Source organism: Anthonomus grandis, chromosome 2 (genome assembly GCF_022605725.1).
Source record: "Anthonomus grandis grandis chromosome 2, icAntGran1.3, whole genome shotgun sequence".
In the NCBI taxonomy this organism is placed as follows: domain Eukaryota; kingdom Metazoa; phylum Arthropoda; class Insecta; order Coleoptera; family Curculionidae; genus Anthonomus; species Anthonomus grandis.
Window position 1 is genome coordinate 29,491,913 of NC_065547.1, and position 12,605 is coordinate 29,504,517.

Sequence of the window (12,605 nt, forward strand, 5' to 3'; positions counted from 1 at the left end):
TATATATCCATTGTTGGGTCTTCGGTACCATCAGAAAGGGTTTTTTCCCAAGCAGGAAATATTCTAACACAGACTAGGAATAGGTTAAGTGGAACACATTTATCTCAACTGCTCTTTCTTCATTTCTTAGATAGTTCCTACTGGTAAGACTCTAAATTAGATTAATGATTGATTTTGTGATTTTTTTTGCATACTTTATTACTGTGTTAATCCTATAACCTATATTATTATCATAGTTTTTAGGAATATAACGTTTATTTTTGTTATGACTATATATTATATGTTTTTTGTATTTGTATTTTCTTTTTTTTTGGTTAATATACTTTATATAATTATACATGTATTTTTATTTTAAAAAAAAGTGCACATAAACAATTATCAGAATCAAATATCGATTTGTAATGAGATCGATCTTTTGTTGCCGATTTATTTCTGGATCGATCTTGATATGTACGATCTTGAATCGATTCAAAATATCGATTTATTTTGTTTTTCGGACATCCCTAAGAGCGAATAGTTTGTTGATAAACATGCTTAGTATTCCATGTTGCCAGTAATTACACAATTTTACCCGAAATTCGTTTAATAACCAAAACTATTTTGTACTATATTTACACAAAACATTAATAATAATTAGTATTTTTAATTTGGATTTTTTAAACAGCGGCAACGCTGTAGATATTTCCCAGAAATATTCTCGCGATAAAGGTATTTGGCAACTGCGCTCGTTGTTTAAATTTGGATGGTGCACCTTTCGCACCGACATAGAATGCACGAGCCCCCACCACGAACTTAATAAATATATCTGGACTGCTAATGCGTATGGCCACGATATCCAAAAATGACCACTACCTGGTGTCCGCCATTTTTATAGTGGTTGTGTCCTTTTGATGTTGGTCACTCAAGTTGACGACGCTGACGTTTGACGTATGAGTATAGCGGATTGCCTAGTTTTTGGCGATTTGTAAACGACGCTTGGGTATATCGTCTGCAACAAGCGATGGAGCTTCCTCCTTATTTAATACCTGGATAGTGTATCTATAACCTTCCTTATTTAAACGTATTTGGTTAACTGTTTCTCAAAACCGAATTATTGTGAATTGTCTGTCTGTATTGTTTATGATAAAGTAATATATAGAGTTGTTTATTTTTACTATATAAATCCTTGCTAATTACAAACCCTCATAAAATCATCTATATTTTGATTTTTTTAGATGGTTGTACTTATTAATGTGGAAACATTGTACATAGAAGGAAAGTAAAAGGCGTAATAGAAAAAATGGAAAGAAAATAAAAGTTTTTTAACTGAATTTGTTCAGTAAATACAAGCAAAATTTTAAATGAAGATCATCATTTTCATGGTATTAGGATTTATAAGATTCCAGTTTAAGTTTAGATTTAAAAGATTCAAGATTATCAGAATAATAAAACAAATATTTTAAAGTGCATGCATCTATCCCAGGTTAATTGAGACTTTGTCTCATTTTAAGTGAGGATTACTTTCCTACATACATTTTAACGGAATTCTTAAAGAGTTCTGAAATTATCACAGATCTAAAGCAACTAAATGTAACTTTCTATTTTGTATTATTGTAAACATAACCTTTCAAAAACTTTAAAATTAATTATCTTTTATTGTAGATGGATTACAGAAATTGTGGTTGTAGCTATAAATTAAACTTTTATTATACTTATAATTGCTATATATCCTGCTTGCCCTTTTAGGAGGGTATTCCCGAAATATAAAAACAGATGCTGCTTAGACAACTCAAGAAGGGTAGTAGAGGAAAGTATAGCCCTGAGCTTAAGTCTTTTGCCCTTTCTCTCCATTTTTATTCAGCCTATGCATCATCATCATCAAAAGCATGTATGGAAAGGATTCCTTACCTTATCCAAGGACATTATCCAAATGGTATAGTCCAGTTGATGGTAAGCCAGGATATACTGCAGAAGCTTTACAGGCAGTCAACGTTGAGGCTGAAAGGGCAAAAGAAATGCAGTTTGTTGCTGGGTTACTCATGATAAAGTTTTCTTTACGAATAGACATTTTCAGTTAGTATTGCATGTAGAAAGCTATTTTAAATACATATTTTTAAACGTACTAAAATACCTACACTCATGAAACTTTTAGCACTTAAGTTTTGGTCATCCTAATAATAAAAAACCATACCTACACATATAAAAACTTTATAATAAAGTCCTCTCATTACTTAAATTATGTGTTTTATTTTAAGATACTTTATTTATTGTAGAATGGCCATAACTTATAAATCCATAATTTAAAATATATAAGTTAATACGTCTCGCCATAATCGAGTTACGTCATAATCATCTCTACTTGTCAATCACTTATGTCAACCTAACAAAACGTAATAACTGTCAACACATATGACGTTATATCTAAAGGCGCGAAATTTAAATTTTAAAATTAACTACTACATTATATACCTCTAAATAAAAATAATATTTATGGCTAAAACATCTCGCATGCGATCATTAGACTTTATATAGAATTATAACCATTCAATGAAGCTAAAAAAATTATAAAACCTATAAAATAATCAAAACTCCATTTTATTAATTAATACAAGATTATTCTTATTTAAATTTTTATGCAAGAAATGATAGTGACGGACAACTGAAAAACACTAAAAATGTAAAAAAATGCTTTATTAAAGAACCGTACTTATTAGCTATACCTATATGACGTTGATTTTTTTAATGCCAATATTTTTCAAATTATTTAGTATACAATTAAGAGACAAGAATATTGATTAAAATAATTATTAAGCATAAATTAAATCTAACACATCTTTATCTAGTCAGCAAATAATTTTTTATTACATTTTCATCAATATTGGTCATTTTCTAATATCACTTTCTAAATTTCTTCTACTTTCTGAATGTCTATGGGGAGCAATAATAAGGAATAAAAATTTGCCCAAATTAGCTCCATTCTTCAAATGGTCTCTCCCTCGCACTGCGATGGGACGGATAACGTTGCGCGACGGCTGGTCCATTCTATTATGTCAGCATAAAAAACAACAATATAGAGAGGTGGTGGTTGCATATAAACTGATAGAAATTCCTCTGACAAATCAGCTGGCGTCCTCTCGCTTGATAAAAAGGCCTGACCAAATTAAGGCGGGAAGTCAAATTTCATTTAATCTGATAATCATATTATTTAAGTAATATTTAAATCAAACGCCTCATCAAAAAGGTTACTTATAGAGAAAAGAGATTTTTTGATTAGGTGTTAGCATCACATATTGATTAGAATGAAAATAAAACTCTTCATCAGCTTTATTTTACATATCTAAATGAGTTAATTTACTGCAATAATCAATTAAGAATAGTATGCTACATATCACCAATGACAAAATGGAAACAAAACAATGTTTTTCTTTAATTCATTTATTATTTAATTTTTTTTATGATCTAAGTAATATACTGTTACAGTTTATTTTCGTCAGATAAATAAAGAATAAGAAAATAAAATGAATCTAAAATGTTAGCGAAAGCATAGCTCGATTATAGAACTTTAAGAGGCAATTTCTAAGTTATTCTGGTGCTAAAATTAATAAAATAAACAGTTATCATTTCAGTATTAATTCTATTTTTGATATCAATAATTTTCAACCCTTATGATGAAACTCAAATTATTAATCATAACATTAATTTTTTTTAATTGTTTTGATTTCACTAATGTCAGATAATCCTAGCCAATAAGATCCCAGCTCATTCTCCTATATCCCTACTAACACCATTTCTGGCGCGAAAATCTTTGACCTCTAGGAGTCTTGAAGAACAAGCCTTTGAAGAAGGTTGTTTCTTGGTATTTTTGCCGATTTTACTCCAATGAAAAGTTGAAAACTCACCTTTTGGGTATTTTAGTTTATGGATACTAAATAAATAAATAAATAAATAAGTCTTTATTTCCAACGGTCACCCACTTACAGGAAGTGCAGAAAAAAATACAAATCAAAACAATAATAACAGAATAAAAATTAAATGCAAAAAAACAAAGTAGTAAAGTAAAACAGTTAAAACTAATTTAAAGAATAAACAAAAAGAAAAGAAAAATAAAAAAGAACTCAACATACCTTTATGCCACACTTCTAAATAACAAACAGCATTAGACAGGTACTTACAGGTTGTAATACTAGGTTATTGATTGAGTAGCCTCAGCACAGAAGATAGCGTATCAACAAATAGATCTATGTTGTAGTTACAAAGCGTATTAAACAAATTACATATGTAAAAAATCGGAGCTCTCTTGAAAATATTATTTAATGCTCTGTTGCAATAAAAAGTGCGAGAATTTCTGGAGTTTATCCTTGGGACAATGTACCAAATCTGATTTAGAAGTGAAATCCAGTCTATTTTGTTGTTTACTAGCTTATATAAGAAAGTTATAGCCGTTGTCACACGACGATCGAGTAAGGTTTTCATATTGAACCGTCCAAGCATGACATTTTGGCAAGTGCCTCTGGCTGGATAAATGCCATCTTCCCTATAGTGCAAATACTTTATAAGTCTGCGTTGTATATATTCAACGTTTTTGATTTCAGTTTCATATATTGGATGCCATATAAGTGACGCATACTCGAGTCTTGAGCGTACAAAAGATTGATATAATAATAGTACCACGTTGGTATCGTTAAAATTACGACAATTTCTAATAATAAACCCCAAAGACCTGGATGATGATAGTACAATATTCTGAATGTGGCTTTTAAAGTCAAAATTTTCATCAAACGTTACACCCAAATCCTTGATTTCATGGCATCTTGTTAAAGGAAGATTCTGTATATGGTAATCATATTGTATAGAAGTTTTATTTCTACAATAGGAAACAAGAAAACATTTTGATACATTAAGAAAAAGTCTGTTATTCTGACACCAGCTATTAATACTATTTAATACTTCTTGAAGATGTTGGCAGTCGGCTAAACAGTTAATTTTAGTGTAAATTTTCAGATCGTCGGCAAAAAGCAATTTATAACAAGAGATGATTAATGCGAGATCGTTAATAAACAATATAAACAACAAAGGACCCAAATTTGCTCCCTGGGGAACTCCAGATTTCACTATATATTGAGAAGAACGAAAGCCGTCGATCTCGACAAACTGCCTACGCCCATTGAGATACGAGGAAAGAAAATTTAACAGACCTGTGGAACAGCCCAGATAATCCAGTTTTTTAAAATAAAATTCTGAGATCTACCTGATCAAACGCCTTCTGAAAGTCTATGTAAAGGACATCTACCTGACCTCTAGCATTAAGCGCCTGACACACATATTCAGAAAGACAGCTCAGGTTTGTGACACTTGATCTCTGCTCCACAAACCCGTGCTGATCGATAGAGATGAAAGATTTAACTTGATTGTACAGTTGTTTATGAATACAAATTTCAAAGAGCTTGGAAAAATTGCATAAAATAGATATAGGTCTATAATTTCGAAGCTCCGACTTATCGCCCTTTTTAAAAATTGGTCTGACTCGCGCTATCTTCCAGCAAGAAGGAAATATACCTGTGCGTATGCAGAGGTTAAAAATGTAAGTCAATGGTTTCGCCAATGCCGCAATACAGTCTTTCACTATGAAGCTCGGAATAAAGTCTGTACCGCAAGTTGACTTGTTTTTAAGTTTTTTGGAGGCTTCAATAATATCAGACTCATTTAAATAATTTAAAGTTACATCACTTTGACAATGTTTTAGTGTAGATGAAGTAAAGTTGTTAGCGTCAGACTCAATGTAAACACTCTGAAAAAAATTGGCGAAAGCATCAACTATCGATTGTGGATTCGAAAACTCATCGGTACCATCCCTTATAATACCCGGTATTCTAGAATCGCCCTTCCTCATTTGAATGTACCTCCAAAACTCAGAACTATCCCTGCAAATATTCGTTTCTATATTACGTAAATAGTTATTATATGCGTTTGTTTTTAATGTTTTGAGAGTAGTTCGTATGTTTTTAAATTTATCATAATGGTAGATTGTATCATATCTTTTATAATTCTTGTGGGCTGATTCTTTACTTTTAATTAACTGTATGATCTCTGAGGTAATCCAGGGAGGATACCGACGCCCTCGATCCTTCCTCAAAGGTACAGTGTTCTGAAACACAACGTTAAGAGAGTTATATAAATGGTCACAGGCTTCGTTGACTGCCAAACACTTAAACAATTGTTCCCAATTTGCATGCAATATTGAATCGTATAACAAAGGAAAATTGGCCCTTCGAAAATTGAACGTCTTGGGTGCATTTCTGCATAGTTCAAATGATGGTGATTTTTCGATTTTTAAGTTATTAACATAGACGAGTAGCGAGGGGTGATATTGATCAACCCTCGAAATCGGCATGTCTGATTCTATGACCGTACAGTCAACATTCGAAATTACCAAATCCAGGGTTCGGTCAATAATATTTTTGACATTGTTTAATTGCTTTAGATCTAAAATATTTAGAAAATAATTAATAAGTGCTCATTTATTATCAAGTTCACTAATACCAAAGAGAGGTATGTTGAAATCACCCAAGACAATCAACTTCTGGTTTAAAACTGCATCATGCAGGCATAGTGCCTTAATAAAATTTTCCAGATAATCATAGGATAAAGACGGCATAAGATACATTATAATTACACCAATACGAAAATGAGAGTTAATATTTAGTCTACACCCTACAATATCTATTAATGCAAAATGTTCATTTATATGGGAAAAGTCAATAGGCACAGCTCTGAGTTCCCCTTTGATGGCCAAGAGTACACCCCCGCCCCTTGCGACACTATGAGACTCGAAGTTACGGTCGGCGCGATAGACGTCATAATAAGTTGGAAACAGTTCAGAACTTGAGATGTCGTCTTTTAACCACGTTTCAGTAAGTCCCACAATGTCACAAAAACCCGTAGATAATGAGTTATAAATTTCATGAGTTTTACTATTACAGCCTCTAGAGTTTTGATAGTATAATATAAGATCTTTGCTTAAATTCGTATCGGAAGGGGGTGACCTTATGAGTTTAAAGATACAATTCTAGGAATTCCTAGTACATATTTAATTGTAAGATCATGTTCACCCTGATCTACCCTAGCATTAAGTTGCGCCTTCACATCTTTATAATAACTAATTTGTTTGGGAGTTTTATCGTAAGATATAGTTACATTTTTATAATATTGCGAATCACGAAGTTTTTTGCTGTTTTTTATTAGTTTATGGATCGTATCTTCTCCTGGGAGTGACACTTTAATTGGTCGCGGTGTGTTTCTTCCAGGATCATATTTGCCCAACCTGTGCATATCGAAATCATTGATCTGAGTGTCGGGAGTGATTGTCTTCATTATATTCTTAATATCCTCTCGCTCTTTGCGAATTCTTTGTTCTTTATTTTCATTAGACGAGGGTTCCTTTAGATTAAATATGATCAAATTTCTCTTACGGATATTACGCTCGTTGACCTCCGAAATAATTTCCTTAAATTGGGCTGGTACAATGCTTGTAGGAGCGCCACTATTGGTTGAACTGAGTTCTCGCAATTTACTTTCGAGCTCAGTAATTTTGGCCATAAGTTTGGATGTTTCTTCCTGAATGATAGATTTAAAATTAGACAGATTTTCCATTCGGGTCTCACAGCGAGCGCAGACAAATTTCAAGGCCCGTGCTCTTTTCCTCGTAATGCGGGTATAGTCATCGGTTGATAGCCCGGCGCAGGGGCCGTATTTTCGAAACCATGCGAGAATCTTCGAATGCGAACAAAGTCGAGCGGCAAAATTCGCACACGAATTAAAAGGTGCATTTTTGAACAGCATTCGAAATTTCATTCGCATACGAACATGAAATGTAGTGGCAACGTAGCAAAGTCGAGTGCTATTGGAGGCAAACATGTCAAACGGGATGAAGACGATAAAGATCTTTTAACCTAACCTTAAATTTAAGTTTAAAAACATCAGGGAATTTTAAGGTTTTTTTCATGGCGTATCTTGGGTTTTTCGAATTGACTTTTTTTAAGATAGATTCAAAAAATTAAAAAAATTGTGGTTTTGTGTCGAGTGAGCAAAAGAAAGAACTAATTTCATTTATGGAAGAGCACCCGGAATTAAAGTCGGGCAAATTCACCCAAGATTTTTTAGCTAAAACTGCACAAGCCTTGTGGATAAAAGTAGCGGATAGATTACACAGTCTCTGGAGCACATCAATTCCATTGTAATAAGCTTGCTTAATCTATATTATTTATTAAATTGACCATCTGAATACATTTCAAATGGGCGAAGAAATTTTTTTTTTGTCAATAAACAACAAAAAAAAAACGAAAATACTTAACCAACTCACAAATTTAAAATCAAAAGAAGACAAGTGGCAGAATCGCACACGAACTTTGAAATTCGAATGGTATATACCCATTCGAGACACCGCATGCGAAAAAGTTCGCATACGAAGCGGTCGAAAATACGAATATCGATTTTTCGTGCGAAATCCTCTAAGTTCGTATGCGAATCAAAGTCGAATGGTTTCAAAAATACGGCCCCAGGACGCGTGCATGGTGCCTTTGCAGGCATCCCACTGAATTGCGTTGCGTGCCTCAACACGGCTGGTGCAGTTTGCGCAGTCCATGTATTCTACCGCTCGAGTAGATCGATTATTTGGAGCAAAAGAAAAATTGTGCACAGCGGCAACTCTGCCTGGTGCTCGGACGCAAGGATTCTGGCAGCAGTTCTTAGCTCGTCAAGTACAAAGTTCAGTCGGCGGATTATGCAGTGTGTTATAAGGTAAAAATATGTGTTAAAAGATTAGTTTATTGCCTATTTACCATCGAATTCCACAACTGTATGATGATTTCTTGAAGATTATGCAGTCGGTAATATTAAATTCATCAATTATTAGTAGTTATATAGTCCTAATATTTTCATTTGGCATCTTGGTTATGATAATCTACATATTACACATGTAAGTAGACTCACGCATACCGTTAAGTACCATCAATGCTTATATCTACTTACTCTATTGGCGATTCCTCAATCTGGGTATTCTTCCACATTCAGGCTTTTTTTTTATCTCCCGGTATGGTCTTTATCCACTATTATAGGAGGTAGAAATCTCCACACATCTACTCCAATAACGTCCACAACATCTACATTGACATTCACTGTTAAACCGTTCCACCCAGGTCCCCCATCGCAATCATGCAGCCCGTTTTGAGCCAGGTTTGATCAATGTTTGTGACGTATAGTGAACCATGCAGTCAGTAAAACAACCTAACCAGTAAACCAAGTCCTATCAACATTCATTAGCTTTACTGTAGTATATTAGACTAAATACTAACCTCAAAATTACATTGTTATCACTCTCATTATTAGATTTTACTACCACACCGTTGTTTTGAATAGTTTCATAATAACTAGGTGCATATTAGTTATTTTATTGAAATAGACCGTATAGATCTTGTAAACTGGATAAATAGGCCTATTTCGAAAGTACTTACGCGAACTTTAGCCCCAAACAACATAATATAAGATTTTAGTCTTGATATAGACACTATATTTAAGAAGGGCAACATAACTTGTTTTTAAAATAATATGTTTGATTATTAACTTTTCTTTTAATACAGATTCACTTAAAACTGTCTGTTCTTCCTTGTGAGATTTTCTTTCAGGTTTATAGGTATAGTGCTTTTAGTAATTTCCTGTTTTCTTGGTCATCGGGATTTTCTTATCCATCTGGGATAAAACAGGTGGCGCTTATATTTTATTTAACTTTTGTTTAATCCACGCCACTCTACCAAAGTGGTTAGTGCTAGTCGGCTTCCCTTTGAGAAGATACCCTGAGCTGTCTCTATAGTCTGTAGTAAGTCTCCCTCCTTCCATTGGTTCCCTTGTACCCATTTTCTAACCCTCACTTCCCATACCTTTACTCTCCTTTTTCCTTCCTGCTATTACCCACCCCTCCATTCAAATTTCATTTAATCCAAGTATAATTAAAGCAATATTAAAGTAATAAATTTTTATTGATTAATTAGAATTATTAATTCTTTATTTTTTTTATTTTTTTTATTTAACAATACAATAATTTATTATAACAGACTTTATATAAATTAGAATTAATCTAAAAATGTTTAAAAGTATTTTGTTAGTTCTGAACTACCCTAGTTTTAAATAGATTAGAAAAGGTTGTGAAGATTTTTGTGCTATTTTCTTATCATACATAGAAAGACATTACCATTAGGTTAATAATATCCCTATTTTACTAAAACTAACAACATTTTATGGAACTATAATATTCATAAAAACTCAATTAAAAGACACATGTCAATATAAAATAAAAAGGAACTCCTTAAAAAACACAAGTTAAAACAAAAACTTTTATTCTGATCCATTCTGGGTGCTCAGCTCTCTTAGTATCTATACCTATGTTTTGTCTCAGTGAACACAGGAAGTGGTATGATACGAGCATGAAATAAAATAAAAAATAGGCAGTGCAAACCTATAAATATATAAATAAATTCTAACCTATAAATAAATTCACTAAATGATTCGTGTGAAAAAAAAAGACAAAATAAATGCTTAAATAAATATGTAAAGCCAGCAGTATCAGTAGTATCAGCGTTATTAAAATTTGTTGGAGAGAACTAATCAGAACAAATTCTATAGCTCAAAGTCTTAATCAATTAAAACTACTCCCAATATTGAAAGAGAACTTTTTAGAAAAAAAGTAATGAATTTAAAATAACATCCTTCAAGCAAATAGCAAATTCAAGCCACGCTTCTAGCATTCATTAAAATGAAAAACATGCTCAAATGGTATGACAATAAAAAACGATGTTCTCTCAGTCAATGTCAACAACTGTCTGTTAGCTCCCTGTCTATTTTGCCAAGCAAAATGGCCGACTTACGATTCCGATTTTCACCATACAAGCTTCATACAAATATGTCAGTGACTACATTGAGAAAAAACATACGTTAACCCACTAAGGGCCCTTATTATAATACTATTTTGACAGATTACTTAAAGTTAACTTGTGGAATAACGTCACATGTCACCGTTAACTTCAAAATGTAGAAGTTAACTTTATCAGGTGGATAAGGTATCAGTTAAAGTTAACTTTATAAAAAATCTGGTTTTTGACACATATTCAGTCAATAATTTTGATATAACCTAACACTGAAAAAGCTTCTATTCCTTGACGTATAGACGGTAGTAGAAAAACGAAATTATCTCCTCGAGACTACCGGACTGTCAAGAATCTGATATGCCATATAAAATGTCGCCATTTTTCATAGTACTTTAGCTTGTAGAGGCTTTCTTTCTAAAAGTAGATCTACGTCTCAAAGATAAAGAAGAAAAGGACGTTTATAAAACTGACATTTTGTTACTAAGGGTAACTTGATGGTTAAAGTTAAAGTTAACTTTTGGAAAATATTTATAATACCGGCCCTAAATGTTAAAAAGAAGATAGGGTGATCTTCACTGTCTGGGATTATGAGTTAATTAAATCCAATGTTCAATTCAATCTAGAGCCGTCTTGTGACAAAAGTGGAAGCCAATTTCCAAAAGCCATAAATCAGGAAAGAAAACAGCTTCAGCTTTGTTGTGCCATATAATATATGCTGGAAACCAGCAATTCAGTAAATCTGGAAAAGAATTTGTAGATTTGTGTTATTAGGTTATATCTGTTTTGTTATTTATTTTATACTGAAAGATTAATTAAATGTTGAGAATATAAAGCTTGCTATTTCAATAAGCAACCCCTAAAAATAAAAACGCTACAATATAAAAGAAAAAAAGGTTTTCTTAATTATCGAAATGGAAAGAACGCTGATATTTTTTCATTGTTTCCACCAACTTCTCGGTCATTCATGTCTTAATTAATGCTTAGGATTTTCAATACGAATTTTACGTGGGCGATTTGCCTACTATCGACCTTCTAACCCTAAGATTTTTTCATTCACTTTTATGGACCTTTACCAAAGCTAATGTTTATATTCTAAATCGTCCATGGTTTTCCTTCATTTTTCCAATGAACTAAACTGTTTAAATTAATCTTTTTTAGGTTTCCTAATCCTAATGGCAACCCTTATATTTGGGACAACCTTTTTATACAATTGTCCAGAAAACAAATCTAAAAAAATGGCATTATTTTCTGAATATCCGCAGAGCAGAACTAGATACTCGGAATCGCTTATTGCACGAAACATAGTCCTGTTGTTAAATTGGAACTAGTTTCGGTAATTGAAATTAAACCCATTTAAAATAAAACACTCACAGCCATTGTCCTCTTGAACTCGCAGAGTAACAAAAGCAAACGCGGCTCTCACATCACATTAGCAAATCATTGAATCCAGGTGGTGCGGAAATCAGGATAGGGACACATAAAGTGAAGCGTGTTCTGCCCTTTCCGATGCCGACTGTGACTCCTGTTTCGCTCAATTTGATATTTCTGGATTAAAGTCGTCCGCAATCTGAACCGTAATCATTGCGAACCACGTTCTCGGATGAAAACCGGAAATAAATGGAAAATGTCTGGATTCGTCTGGCCAGAATAGCATTTTTAAAGGTGAGCTCGCGAAAGAACGGCAACTTTTGAGTTTTTTTATTTTTTGTC

The 12,605-nt window shown here is 32.8% G+C and overlaps 1 long non-coding RNA gene across 1 annotated transcript; it reads left to right on the top strand.

The window, feature by feature from the left end:
* The first annotated feature begins 8,760 nt into the window (after positions 1–8,760).
* Positions 8,761–12,394, top strand: LOC126733436 (uncharacterized). The gene is made up of 3 exons (XR_007659709.1): positions 8,761–8,864; positions 12,054–12,228; positions 12,292–12,394. It is a non-coding gene; the product is annotated as an uncharacterized LOC126733436 (long non-coding RNA).
* The last annotated feature ends 211 nt before the right edge of the window (positions 12,395–12,605 follow it).